Source organism: Heliconius melpomene, chromosome 17 (genome assembly GCF_056956725.1).
Source record: "Heliconius melpomene rosina isolate 202511_hmr_F chromosome 17, ASM5695672v1, whole genome shotgun sequence".
NCBI lineage: Eukaryota > Metazoa > Arthropoda > Insecta > Lepidoptera > Nymphalidae > Heliconius > Heliconius melpomene.
In genome coordinates this window covers 11380264-11394805 of record NC_140405.1, presented here as the reverse complement: position 1 = coordinate 11394805, position 14542 = coordinate 11380264, and the positions used below count along the sequence as shown (strand labels likewise).

The 14542-nt window shown below is 32.3% G+C and overlaps 2 non-coding genes across 2 annotated transcripts; one reads left to right on the top strand and one right to left on the bottom strand.

The window, feature by feature from the left end:
* Positions 1 to 8352: 8352 nt before the first annotated feature.
* TRNAM-CAU (transfer RNA methionine (anticodon CAU)) lies at positions 8353 to 8424 on the top strand. Its single transcript has one exon. It is a non-coding gene; the product is annotated as a tRNA-Met (tRNA).
* A 4779-nt stretch (positions 8425 to 13203) lies between these two features.
* Positions 13204 to 13275, bottom strand: TRNAM-CAU (transfer RNA methionine (anticodon CAU)). The gene has a single exon. It is a non-coding gene; the product is annotated as a tRNA-Met (tRNA).
* Between the last annotated feature and the right edge of the window lie 1267 nt (positions 13276 to 14542).

The window sequence follows — 14542 nt, the reverse complement described above, 5'->3', positions numbered from 1 at the left end:
TTGCAGGATATAAATCCCATACGTTTGTTGCAACATCAGGAGTACCCCAGGGCTCTCATCTGGGACCGGTTTTATTTGGAATTTTCATTAATGACATAGTAAAAAATTTTAAAAGTTGTCATTTTAATTTGTATGCTGATGATCTCAAGTTTTATAAAGAAATTAATGATATAAATGACTCATTGTTAATGCAGCAAGACCTGGACAATTTAGCTGTTTGGTGTAATGAAAATCAATTAAAATTGAACTATCAGAAGTGTTTTGCTATTACGTTCAGTAGAAAGGTACATAACTTTAATTTTAATTATAACTTAAATGGAGAGACACTGAATAAGACAAAACAAATCAGAGACTTGGGCATCACAATTGATAATAAGTTAAGCTTTGTACCTCATATTGATAATTTGTTAAAAACAACATTAAAGACTGTAGGATTTATCATAAGGAACAGTAAAGAATTTAAAAAATCAAAGACTAAACTAATATTATTTAATTCAATGGTGAGAAGTAAGCTAGAATATTGTTCCACTGTTTGGAATCCTTTCTATCAAATACATACTGACAGGATAGAGAGAGTACAAAAGAAATTTTTAAAATATTTAAATTATAAGGATAATGGGATAAACAAAAATAAAAGGTACAAAGATATTTTAAAATTTTATAAAACGCTTTCCCTATCCAGCCGTAGAGTCATGCTCGATATTTGTTTTTTGCACAAACTTATAAATGGAGAAGTGGACTGCAATAAACTGCTAGAAAAAATTATGCTTGCTATACCAAGACAAAATGCAAGAGTACGAACAAAGAAAAAATACACTTTTCTAAGTAGAAAAGTAAGATCTAACCTGGGTACAAATGCCCCTATGAACCGAGCTATGAAAAACTATAACGAAATTTTTAACATGGCAAATATTGATATTTTTAGAGACTTAGGTACATTATTTAAAAGAAAAATTAAAAAATATTTTTTACAATGTGATTAGAGAACTGTTTTTTAACATTATTATTTATTTTTTGTTTTACTCTTATTATATTATATTTTTTTTTTTAACTAATGTAATATCTATATACATATTTTTTATTTATAAATTTTAGCAGTAAAATCATTTTTAATTGTTTTTAAATTAGGTGTAGAATATTAGGTTTTAGAATACCTGCTTTTAGTTATAATCATGTTGAGCTAGCCTGTAAGTGTGATGTACAATGTAAAACATTTTTAAATCTTTGTACTTTGTTTTTTAATTGTATCTTTTGTATGTTACGTTGGCTTGCCTAATAAATAAATAAATACAAATAGTTCTATGATATTTAGCCTGCAACAAATACAGAACTCTGAAAAAAATATTTACTACTTGTACATATGAATAGTTGAATTTGTCATCTTTCTACATTTCACATGTTCAACTATGCTCTGCTGGCAGTTTTTTCAGAGTTCTGGTTTTCTTTCAGGCTAAATATCGTAGAAAGACTTATATTCTATTGAAAAATGAAGAGTTCTCGCTTCTGAGCAAGATATTAATATTTTTAAAAAATATTTTTCTTCGCTACAAATTAACTTGATATTTTTCGACAAATTGAATATTAAGGTATGCTCTGCTGGCATTTTTACAGGAGTTCTAGTTTTGTAATTGGCTTTTTAAAATAGAAATTTTCATATTCTGTTAGAAATTAAAGAGTTCCCGAGTCTGAGCACATTAAAATAGAAAATTATTCAGTACTTTTACATATGAAGAGTTGAAATGGACATTTTTCAATATTTCATACAATCAACTATGCTCTGCTGGCAGTTTTTTCAGAGTTCTAGTTTTTTTTAAGGCTAAATATCATAGAACTACTTATATTCTATTGAAAAATGAAGAGTTCTTGCTTCTAAGCTAGATATTAATATTTTAAAAAAATATTTTTCGTCGCAACATGTTAATTTGATATTTTTCAAGAAATCCAATTTTCAACTATGCTCTGCTGGCATTTTTACAGGAGTTCTAGTTTTATGATTTTCTTTTTATAATAGAACTACTCATATTCTAGTAGAAATCAAAGAGTTCCCGAGTCTGAGCACATTAAAATAGAAAATTATTCAGTACTTTTACATATGACGAGTTGAAATGGGCATTTTTCAATATTTCATACAATCAACTGTGCTCTGCTGGCAGTTTTTTCAGAGTTCTGGTTTTCTTTCAGACTAAATATCATAGAACTACTTATATTCTATTGAAAAATGAAGAGTTCTTGCTTCTGAGCAAGATATTAATATTTATAAAAAATATTTTTCGTCGCAACATGTTAATTTGATATTTTTCAAGAAATCGAATTTTCAACTATGCTCTGCTGGCATTTTAACAGGAGTTCTAGTTTTATAATTGGCTTTTTATAATAGGACTATTCATATTCTGTTAGAAATTAAAGAGTTCCCGAGTCTGAGCACATTAAAATAGAAAATTATTCAGTACTTTTACATATGAAGAGTTGAAATGGACATTTTTGAATATTTCATACAATCAACTATGCTCTGCTGGCAGTTTTTTCAGAGTTCTAGTTTTCTTTCAGGCTAAATATCATAGAACTACTTATATTCTATTGAAAAATGAAGAGTTCTCGCTTCTGAGCTAGATATTAATATTTTTAAAAAATATTTTTCGTCACAACATGTTAATTTGATATTTTTCAAGAAATCCAAATTTCAACTATGCTCTGCTGGCGTTTTTACAGGAGTTCTAGTTTTGTTATTGGCTTTGTATAATAGAATAACTCATATTCTATTAGAAATCCAAGAGTTCCCGTGTCGGAACACTTTCAAAAAAAAATATTTAGTACTTTAACATATGTAGAGTTAAAATTGTCATTTTTCTACATTTCATACAATCAACTATGCTCTGCTGGCAGTTTTTTCAGAGTTCTGGTTTTCATTCAGGCTAAATATCGTAGAATTACTTATATTCTGTTGAAAAATGAAGAGTTCTTGCTTCTGAGCAAGATATTCATATTTTTAAAAAATATTTTTCGTCGCAAAAAGTTAATTTTGTATTTTTCAACAAATCGAATTTTCTACTATGCTCTGCTGGCATTTTTACAGGAGTTCTAGTTTTGTAATTGGCTTTGTATAATAGAATAACTTATATTCTATTAGAAATCCAAGAGTTCCCGTATCGGAACACTTTCAAAAAAAAAAATTAGTACTTTAACACTAGAAGCGCCGCCGTCCCATTTTTGTCCCAAACGCAAGGTTGATTGCTTATACCTTTTTTGTTTGTTGATGTATGTAGGTGAAACTTTTTGACTATTACCAATTTTACACCTTTATTTAATTAAAAATATAAATAATTTTATAGCAGTCATACTTTTTGAAAAAAAATGAGATTTACCTAGAACTGCCGCTGGGTCATATTTGTCCCCCCATTATTATTTTATTATTTGAGGGTATAATTTGACATATTTTCATGCCTCGGGAACGAGGTGGAGGTGAAAGGGTGATGCGGGGGCGAATAAAAATTGAATAGTAGGTTTAGCAGTCAATACTTAAATTTTTAGGGTTCTACAGCTTTTAAGGGAAAAAAAACCCTTATAAGATCATTTTTTGTCCATCCGGCTATCTTTGCCTTTATCTCAGGAACGCTTGGAGAAATTGAGTTGATATTCATATCAGTATATGAATATCAACTATATGACGATCTACAGTCACTTGATTTCCTGAAAAAGCACCCTTAAAAAAAGATATGACCATTTATATAGTAAAAAACGTGTATTTCAACACTATAATGGGAATCAAATTAATAAGGTCCTTTCAGTTAACTTAGAATTATGATATTTGGCAGTTATTATCTACATGTAGTACTAGTACAAGAAAAAATCCGAAAACTATACATTTATGCATAAATCTTAAAAAATAATAGCCTGAAAAGTGGGGTAAAATTGGTGTCAATACTAAATTTTGCCGCTAGTTCAAATGAGGTATCAGATGAAAGGATGACTAAGGTAGGCTTGAATTTCAGAAAAAACACTCGATACCAAATGTGGGCAATTGTAGGGTAGGTGGAGGGAACCTGGGAACCTAGTGCTATGCACTCCGCTGGCATTTTCCGCCGAATTCTGGAGCCATTACTATGCAATGTTATAAATCATCTGTGATGTATCACTGATGAAGAATATATTAATGCATTACTTGGCCTAATAATAATATTAACTAATTTCAATAACTTATAATTTTGTAAGAGTTATTCAGTTTGTTGTCATGACCTTAGAACGTATTTGAAATATTTGATTCTTTCTTTGTGTTTGGTTTTTTGGTACTTTTATGTGTGTTAAAGAACAAAAATTGATTATTAAAGATGATCTACATATTTTACGAATTATTTTAATAAAATTTTTTTGTATTATACCAAAAATCAACATAATAAGTAGAATGGGACAAATTTGTCACGACGGCGGTTCTAGGGGGGTGTCAATCTTCGGCACTTCTAGTGTTAACATATGTAGAGTTAAAATTGTCATTTTTCTACATTTCATACAATCAACTATGCTCTGCTGGCAGTTTTTTCAGAGTTCTGGTTTTCTTTTAGGCTAAATATCGTAGAACTACCTGTATTCTGTTGAAAAATGAAGAGTTCTTGCTTCTGAGCAAGATATTAATATTTTTAAAAAATATTTTTCGTTGCAACAAGTTAATTTGATATTTTTCAACAAATCGAATTTTCTACTATGCTCTGCTGGCATTTTTACAGGAGTTCTATTTTTGTAATTGGCTTTTTATAATAGAACAACTCATATTCTGTTAGAAATACGAGAGTTCTTGTGTTTGAGCACATTCAGAAATAAATTATTTAGTACTTTTACATATGAAGAGTTGAAATGGACATTTTTCAATATTTCATACAATCAATTATGCTCTGCTGGCAGTTTTTTCAGAGTTCTGGTTTTCTTTTAGGCTAAATATCGTAGAACTACCTGTATTCTGTTGAAAAATGAAGAGTTCTTGCTTCTGAGCAAGATATTCATATTTTTAAAAAATATTTTTCATCGCAACAAGTTAATTTGATATTTTTCAACAAATCGAATTTTCTACTATGCTCTGCTGGCATTTTTACAGGAGTTATAGTTTTGTAATTGGCTTTTTATTATAGAACAACTCATATTTTGTTAGAAATACAAGAGTTCTCATGTTTGAGCACATTCAGAAATAAATTATTTAGTACTTTAACATATGTAGAGTTAAAATTGTCATTTTTCTACATTTCATACAATCAACTATGCTCTGCTGGCAGTTTTTTCAGAGTTCTGGTTTTTATTCAGGCTAAATATCGTAGAACTACCTATATTCTATAGTAAAATAAAGAGTTCTTGCTTTTGAGAATGATATTTATATTTTTAAAAAATATTTTTGCATCTCAACAAATTAATTTGATATTTTTCAACAAATTCAATCTTCAACTATGCTCTGCTGGCATTTTTACAGGAGTTCTAGTTTTGTAATTGGCTTTGTATAATAGAATAACTCATATTCTGTTAGAAATCCAAGAGTTCCCGTGTCGGAACATTTTCAAAAAAAAATATTTAGTACTTTAACATATGTAGAGTTAAAATTGTCATTTTTCTACATTTCATACAATCAACTATGCTCTGCTGGCAGTTTTTTCAGAGTTCTGGTTTTGGTAGAATTACTTATATTCTGTTGTAAAATAAAGAGTTCTCGCGTCTGAGTATCATTTTATTAATTTTAAAAATTACTTTACCTTTCGAACTATTTTCGAAACGAACGTTCTTTTTTTCTGTTTAAAAATTTTTTTCTTCGTGAAATTAACAGAACTATTGTTAAAAGTTATCAGGAACTATTTTATTCATCCCTATGAGTGCAGATCTCGCCCCGATTTTTATTTGCAAAAAAATGATCTGCTAAGGGAAGTTAGCAGATCATTTTTTACATAACTTTTTCAGGGGTAAAAACGACAGAACTATTTATAAAACCTATCAGGAACTATAGAACTCAGGTGCATGCGAAGAGAACTCCATTTTTTTTTTGATCTGCTGGACAATGCTCTGCTAAGTTCACAGACATACGGAGTACTAAGTATAAACTTTTAAACTTAAACTTTAAATGTATAAAATATTCGTAAATATTAAATACAAACTTTCATGAGCCAAATTTACAGAGTCTATATTAGACTGCGTTGCAGCCGAAGCCTTTTATTTATCCTCACTAAGCACGCCAACCTAGTTCTGCTTATTACAATGAGAAAACTTTGTCCGTGGAATGTGAAATTATGTGTTAGTTGCATTTGTAAAGTATTTTGTTGAGCTTAACGCCGTGTGCCGTATATAGGAAGGTACGCAGAAAGAACTTACTTTTAAAATTTCTGCTCTGGTAAAAAGCAGCATTAAGTTCCACCATTAAATACCAAATATCTAGAAAATTAAGTGAAACATGGGGATTGGAGTAAGATACTAGGTTCCCTATGCCTACTCGCTATATGGAATATTCTTTCGTTCTAATATCGTTCGTTATATTGTTCTAGTTCTAATTATTATTTTATCAAAAATTAAATCAAAAGATATCTTATTGGGTTGTGCTCACACATTTGATCTACTTAAGTATTTCAAAATGTCAGTGTCAACTTGAACTAAAGCTCGAAGTAAACTTACTCACTCAGGTGTAAAAATCTAAATATAGAGAAACGTTCCGTCGGTTCGAACACAGGCACCAATATCCGGCGTCGTTCAACTAGAAATATTATTAACTCAGTAGAGGTCTCTTCTTACTATATAGTTAGTTGTGTACGAGTAAGTCTGTATGTGAAAGCTTTTATAAATCAAAATCAGCTTCACGCTGTATCCCGCACACAGCAGGGTAGGAAAAGGGAACCTAGTAGTTACGTAGAAAACGAAGAGTTTTAACACTAACGACCTTTTGATAACCAATGTGCTACGAAAATCAGTTGTAAGTAATTAACGTAATTTCCTATGATTTGGGCACTAAGCAATCAATCAATAACTAATTATGAGTGTGAGCGAGGGCCGACACCCGACAGCTATACATGGATTTCCTATTACGATATTTATTAGATACTAGCGGACGCGCGCAGCTTCGCTAGCGTATTTAAGGATGAATTCTAATAACCCATGAGACATGTGTTCAATGAAATATTTTTAAGAGTCTAAATTTCAAATTTTGTAAAAATCGGTGGCGATTTAAAGATTCTTCCATACAAACTTTCAACCCCTTATTTGCACCCTTAGGGGGTGAATTCTAGAAAACCATGAAAAACGTGTTCAATTATATACTTTTAAGAGTCTGAATTTCAAATTTTATTAAAATCGGTGCCGATTTAAAAAAAAATCCATACAAACTTTCAACCCTTATTTCCCCCCTTTAGGGTTTAAATTTTTCAAAATCCCTTCTTAGTGGATGTCCAGATTACGAAAGTAAACATCTGTCCAAATTTCACGTTTCTACGCACAGTGGTTACGGCTGTGCGTGCGTCTTACCTCAGTCAGTGAGGACAAGTCCTTTTATATATATAGATTCTATGGTTCTAGTTTTATTAAATGGATAATTTCCTGTCCTTTTCTGAGCTTCACGCTGTATTCCGCATGTAGCAGGGTAAGCAGAGGAAAGAAAACGAGGAAAATGAACGAATTTATACCCTTGTAGCCTCCAAAAGGAATGGAACCTACAATCGTTGTGCTTACATTCGATGCACAACGACGGCCTTTCAATCTTAAAAATATTTTGAAACCATCTGTGTTGAAACCCCAAAAAGTCAATTTCCATTCCAAGTCCAATTTTAATTTCTAGCTAATATTTAAATTCATTTTCCATACGTTTTAGAATATATCGTATTAAATGAATAAGTTACTTAACATATAATTAGATGCGATGTTGTAACTGTAGTAAGCTTCTCGTGTACTGAAACTAGTTGTGTACTATAGCGCTGTACTCTACAGATGTTCAAATACAAGCGAATGTTGCAAACAAATGTAACTCACTTGGCAAAATTAATGTGGTAATGAGCTTTTTCATATATGTATAACTATAATATAAATATATTTTTAATTTATCTGCACTAATTTTATAAAGCTGTATGTATGTTTGTTTGGTATAACACATTAAGCTCAAAACTACTGGTTCAAATCGAAAAATAACTATCATGTCCAATAGCTATGCGAATATAAAGCCTTCCTAATGTTAGTAACGTACTTTCAAAGTACAAAAGTAAAGATACAGTAACACAGAGTTATATAATTTTTAGAGGCAGCCATGATAAACTGCGGCGTTAAGTTCCGCTTCTCTGCACACAATATCTCGAAAGTTGGACGGAAAGCGGGGTATATAGGTAGATAAAATTTACGAATCTATCGTACAGCAGAGTGGCGCAGTGGAAGCGTGCTGGGCCCATAACCCAGAGGTCCGTGGATCGAAACCACGCTCTGCTAGAGATAAGTAAACGAGAAAGTTTTGTTTACTTTTATCAAAATATTTATTTTAATATATTTTAAGTCCATTTTTTTATAATTTTAAACATTGTAATTAAGTAGGGAAAAGTGGTTCGTCTGGCGCAACGTACGCGCTCCCCCCCACAAAAAAAGTAACTATGGGAACTAGCTGTGTTTTATTTTCGCTAATAGCCAATGGTGCAATATTCCTTATTCCTTCAGTGACCAACAAATATACTGAGCACGTTTGTCTTCTTCAACAGATTTTTTTTTCTGGCATCTTTTCATCTAATTTGCGTGCTCATACACAAAAGATAAGAAAATAAATGTAAAATGGAATTTGTTTATTAGGTAACAATTTTTTTGTTGTATATTTGAAACGACATTATATTATCTATATTTATATGTTTTTCCAATAATTTCAGTTTTTTTGTTCGTTATTTTAATCAATGGAACGTGTCCACGGGGTACGATGGAGACTTTTATTTCATTACCCTGCAAGAACAGAGTTAGAAGAAGCAAGAAAAGTTCAAATCCGAACTAGCGGTTAAATAAAAACTCAAAGAAACAAAGATTTCGAATAACCTGCCTTTGATATTGAAAACGTAAAAATACGAATTATGTAGTTATCTACATAAAATTTATATAATCACCTAAAAAAAAATAAAATAACGAAAATATAGAGAAAGTTCTATTCACCATTACCTTAATAAGCCAGTGCCTCAAAAATTAGGCGGAAAGTGGGTAAAGGAAGTATTTTAGTAGGAAACGGAGTGTCCTAAGACTATCTTATCTAACTACCAGGTTCCCTCTGCCTACTTCGCTTTGCTATATCTTCTATATATATAAAATCGAAAGGTCACTCACTCATCACGAAATCTCAGAAACTACATGCTAGGAATCTCAAATTTTGCATAGGAGTTATTTATAGGACGTAGGTGCTCGCTAAGACGGGAATTTGCAATATTCGACTTTTAAGGGGTTGTTTTTGGAGTCGAAAGTTTGTATGAAACTTCGTTACTACAAATGCTAGGAGTCTCAAATTTTGCATAGACGTCACTAGGACGTAGTCATGGAGACAGAAATTAATAATAACATAGTTCACGCAGGCGAAGCCGCGGGCGGACCGCTAGTCTTCTATATATATAAAATCGAAAGGTCACTCACTCATCACGAAATCTCAGAAACTATATGTGCTAGGAATCTCAAATTTTGCATAGGAGTTATTTATAGGACGTAGGTGCTCGCTAAGATGGAAATTTGCAATATTCGACTTCTAAGGGGTTGTTTTTGGGGTTGAAAGTTTGTATGAAACTTCGTTACTACAAACTCTAGGAGTATCAAATTTTGCATGGTCGTCACTTATAGGACGTAGGTACCCATGGAGACAGAAATTAATAATAACGTAGTTCACACAGGCGAAGCCGCGGGCGAGCCGCTGGTAATAATATATATGTACCACCTTTACATGCTTCTCCCTCATGAATTTTGGTTGGTTTGGCTTGAAAGGAGCTAATGCTTGTTACTTGTTAGCGGTAACTGCAAGTTCAGCGAGCTTAACGTCCTCACGATTAGTTATTCGCCTCATGCTTTCAAAGCTTTATAAGTTATTCGGACAAGTAATAACATAGGAAGCTTACGAATCGAGGCACGCACCAGTGTCCAGCCAAGTTGAAAACCATTTCAAGCTACTTTTGAGTCTTTCATAACTTGTCAAACAATTTGTCTACATGCATGAAATTTACGATTATTATTATTAATAGTTCAAAACTTACCAAAAACGATTAAATGCTTACATTTTTTAATGATTTCCCGTTATCCTTGATATTTATATACGAGTATAAAGGAACTTTTATTCCTATTATTCTTAGTTAAAATGAAAACTCAAATTAAGCGCCGCATTCGCCCGCAGACGAACGATTTATATCAATTAATAAAACGGCGACGCTAAGGCATTCATAACGGGATGAATTCATTTACCCATTTATATCTCAGAGGACTTTCAGTTGAAATATTGTTTTTGTTTTTTAGTGTTTTGCCCTTTTTTTCTCTAGATTATATTAAAGAAATTACTTTAAAATGTGGTTATTGGATATTTTCGGTTGTTTTGAAATATATCTATTGTGCTTTAGGCCGTAACGACGACGCAGCCTGAGTGTACACGAGACGGTGGGGGTGTGGGTTCGATTTCCACTTGATGAAATGAATTCTATACAAGAAAAAGCACGGCGTTAAGTTTCGAAAATTGAGCGGAAACTGGGGAATGAAGTGTTTTAACATCCTAGGAAGGAGGTACCTGCCTATTCTGCTAAAAAAGTGGCAAATATTCAGCCAGATTTTCTTACTAAAATCTCTATAATATTAGGTAGGTACACAATGTTAGGGTATTGTTAATATAAAATATATCTATCTTGATTAGAAATTGAAATCATTATCTTCTGGCCGAGCAGAATCATTAACTAATGGTAAAACTAAAGGTAATCTTATCATAGATCCCACATGTAATAAGAGTTATATTACTAATGTACTTTCTTCGACATTTACGAGACCGTGAGAAGGGTCTGAGACAGTCAATTTCACGCAAAAATGGAATCAAACGACCTCTAATAATACGAGTAAAGTATTTTTTTTATCTGCGAGCAAATATAATGTAGGTTACGTCATGCGATATTTTCTTTCTAATTTGTGATAGGACTTTCCGTTTCAGTTTTTTATTTGTTTTCTATAATATTCTAGGTAGAGTATATAACTAGGAAAAGTAATTTAATAAAATGTTATTATTTTAGTTTTTAGAAAACCTGAATATATGTACGCGAGCTGAAATTTTATGTTACTAAGAACCACTGTGACACAGTGTGAATGATAATGCAATGCTCGTGGGTTCGATCCTACTTGGAGTGATCTGTCTTTATTTTCCTACTGTAGTAAGACAAAACCTATCGTTGAGTTTTCAGGCGGAAAACACATCAATGTATTAACACTAGGTTCTCTCCCTCTGCCAATGCACTGGTTTTTAAAGTGGAAAATATAAGATTTTAAGCTGCTAAACGTATGATAAATCTTACATTTCATGTTAATTCTAAACAGCCATCAAGTACGTATTTGTCGATATCAATAGACTTCCTCCGAAGTGAACTTATTCCTCGCGCCTCGAGGCTTAAGCTCTTCAACGTCAATCGAAAAGTTTGTGTATTTTCTTTAGAAATCCTCTTTAAGTTACAAATGTTACAACGATCATGACGGCGAGGACAGTGATATATGACTCCTGGCTTTTTACCACCTGACGAGTTTTCGAGGTTTTTGCTTATAAAAAGATTTGTCGTTAACATTTTTATGATATTGCTGTATTTGGAAAATCGATAATAGAGGATTTCTTTAAGTCTCTATGGTAATGAAAATAAAAACAGATTTCTTCTTCTTCTTCTTCTATTTCCCACGCAAATAAAATTGCGAGTAAAGACTAATATTAATTTTAAATTAAATCATCATCATCATCATCATCATCATCATCATCATCAGCCTGTCCTCGTCCACTGCTTGGCATAGACCTCACCAATGGCACGCCACTGAGCTCGATCTTCGGCTCTTCGCATCCAGCCGCTGCCCGCCACTTTGCGAATATCGTCACCCCATGTAGCTGGAGGACGTCCTAAAAAAAAAAATTTTTTTAATGTTGAATATAAGTTAAGTTTGTCCATTTTGGCTCTAAATTAGCTTGATACGAAAAAAAGAAGTATTATTTCAAAGGCAAACTTTTCTAATCAACTAACTTCTTATTTCATGATAGATTTAATATTATTATGTAAAGTATTTTGAATATTATTGTAATGAAAATAGAATTCATTTCTCCCTAACACTTTAGTATATAGTTCGACCTCTATTCGAAAGTAAACATATTTTTTATTTGGCCCTAATGATATTTTGTATGATAACGCAACGGCACATTCTTTGATTGTAAACGATAGTTGTGGATTCGATTCATACTCGGGGGAATTAATTATTTTTATTTTATTTCATGGTAAACAAGACTAAGCGCGGCTTTGAGTTTCGTCAATCAACACGCAATGTCTCAAAATTAGGCAGTGATATGGTAACGAAATGTCTTAGCACATGTTTCCTTTTTTATGAAAAATACAAGGAAAACGAGTGCAGGGATCACCTGATATTGAATGATTACTGCCGCCCACGATCCCGTGTAACACCAGAGGAGCTGCAGGTATTTTACCAGATCAAACAGTTCCGTAGATCTCTCCCCGTGATAAATGTGATAGAGAGCGCATATCTTAGAGACCCTGGGCAAAGCTTCACCTGCCGTGCTAAAGCGGGATACAGCGTGAAGCTATATTTTTAAAGTGAAGTTAAACATAGTACGAGTATATACATTATTACAGTTGTAAATCGTATTCATAGAGCGGTTGTTTATGCAAATCAGTAAAATCGCAAGCACTGGAAGCTTAATTGCTGAGCTTACGGAGACATTAATTAACTGCTTGTTCAAACAGTTTTGTTACATTTACAAATAAATAAATTTGTTTTATTTATAATTGTTTGTTCTATATACGTATATAAGGCAGGCTAAACATTATTTTGAAACATTAGTTATTTAATTATTTTGAATTTATTTCACTATCGAATGAACATGAGTCGCTACCACCGGCTCGAATGATTCTACTATGAAGTACCAAAAACAAACTCATCAGTTTCTTGTTTATATAATATAATTTTGACTAATATAATTATGTTTTCAAGAAGTTAAAATAATAAATATTAAAAATTATATAGCAGAGCGTGGTTTCGATCCACGGACCTCTGGGTTATGGGCCCAGCACGCTTCCACTGCGCCACTCTGCTGTACGGCCTCTTAGTACAATATAGCTAGAGCTACCTATGTTATTTATTATGATACCCCATGCTCCACGTTCTTTGTGTTGAGAGGCTGAATTTACTATGAACTGTTGTAGATTTAAATGTTTACATTTCCTACTTTATAATTTAAAAATATACTCGATTCACGATTTATAGTTTTTCAGCTTAATATGTTTCATTAAAATATTATTTTTGCGTTTTAAGAGTAGCATACAAAATTCATAGCATAGGATTAAAACAAATATATCGCAATATCAAGTTTTTATGAAAACGTATATTTTTTTTCGTACAGTTCAAGGTGGGGAAGTTCAGTTCAAGAGAGAGGCACAAAATGTGACTGTGAAATCGACTGGTTGTGGGTTCGATCCCCATTCGAGGAAGCAAAATATTTATTTAAATTTATATTTTCATTTTTTCGCTCTGGTATCAAGGCAAAGCGCGGCGTTGAGATCCGCCACTTTCCTCCAGAATTCGGCGGAAAGTGGGGAACGGAGTTTCTTAACACTAGGTTCCCTACGCCTACCCTGCGTTGAGCAGGAAACAGCATGAAGCTGATTTTTTTTTTTTTTTTTTAATTCTTCGTATTAAGATTGAAATATACTATGAACTGAATTTTATCAGTTTAAAATAATACAATATACATAGCTTCTCTAAAGTGGCTTTCAAAGTTAAGGCAAATGTGATCCCCGATGCAGCGTACTGCTCGTCTTTACCGACGTAAAGTTCGTCCGGGCTGAATGGAAACTTTGAGATCTGGTTACACCAATGATGTATGGGTGGCTGGATACTCAATCCTTTAGAAGATCACTCAAACTTTACTCCACCTGCATTACCTTGTATGTATACGAGTAATACCCTTTTGAGACCTTTTTTAAGGTCTGTGCACGCGATATTTGTGTGTTTCATTTTCAATGGGTAATAAGAGAGATAATATGCGGCGATTAGTTACGTCACTTACGTGCAATGTTTTGAATATTAAATGACAATAAGGGGACAGAGTATCTTAACTCTTCACAATAGTATTAAGAGTTAAGCCTCACTTTGGTTAGTTTGCTGTGCTCAAAGCGTGAAGTTGCACAAATAAATATGAAATAGTTGATCTGACTACAGACTACATATAAACAAATAAGGGTTAAAGATATTTTTCTATTTTTTGTTTGTTTCAATTTTAGTATTCATGAAGGCGGAAAGTGCAAAATAGAGTGCTTTACCTTTAAATATTCTCTATTTTTAACAAAAAAAAATAAAAATT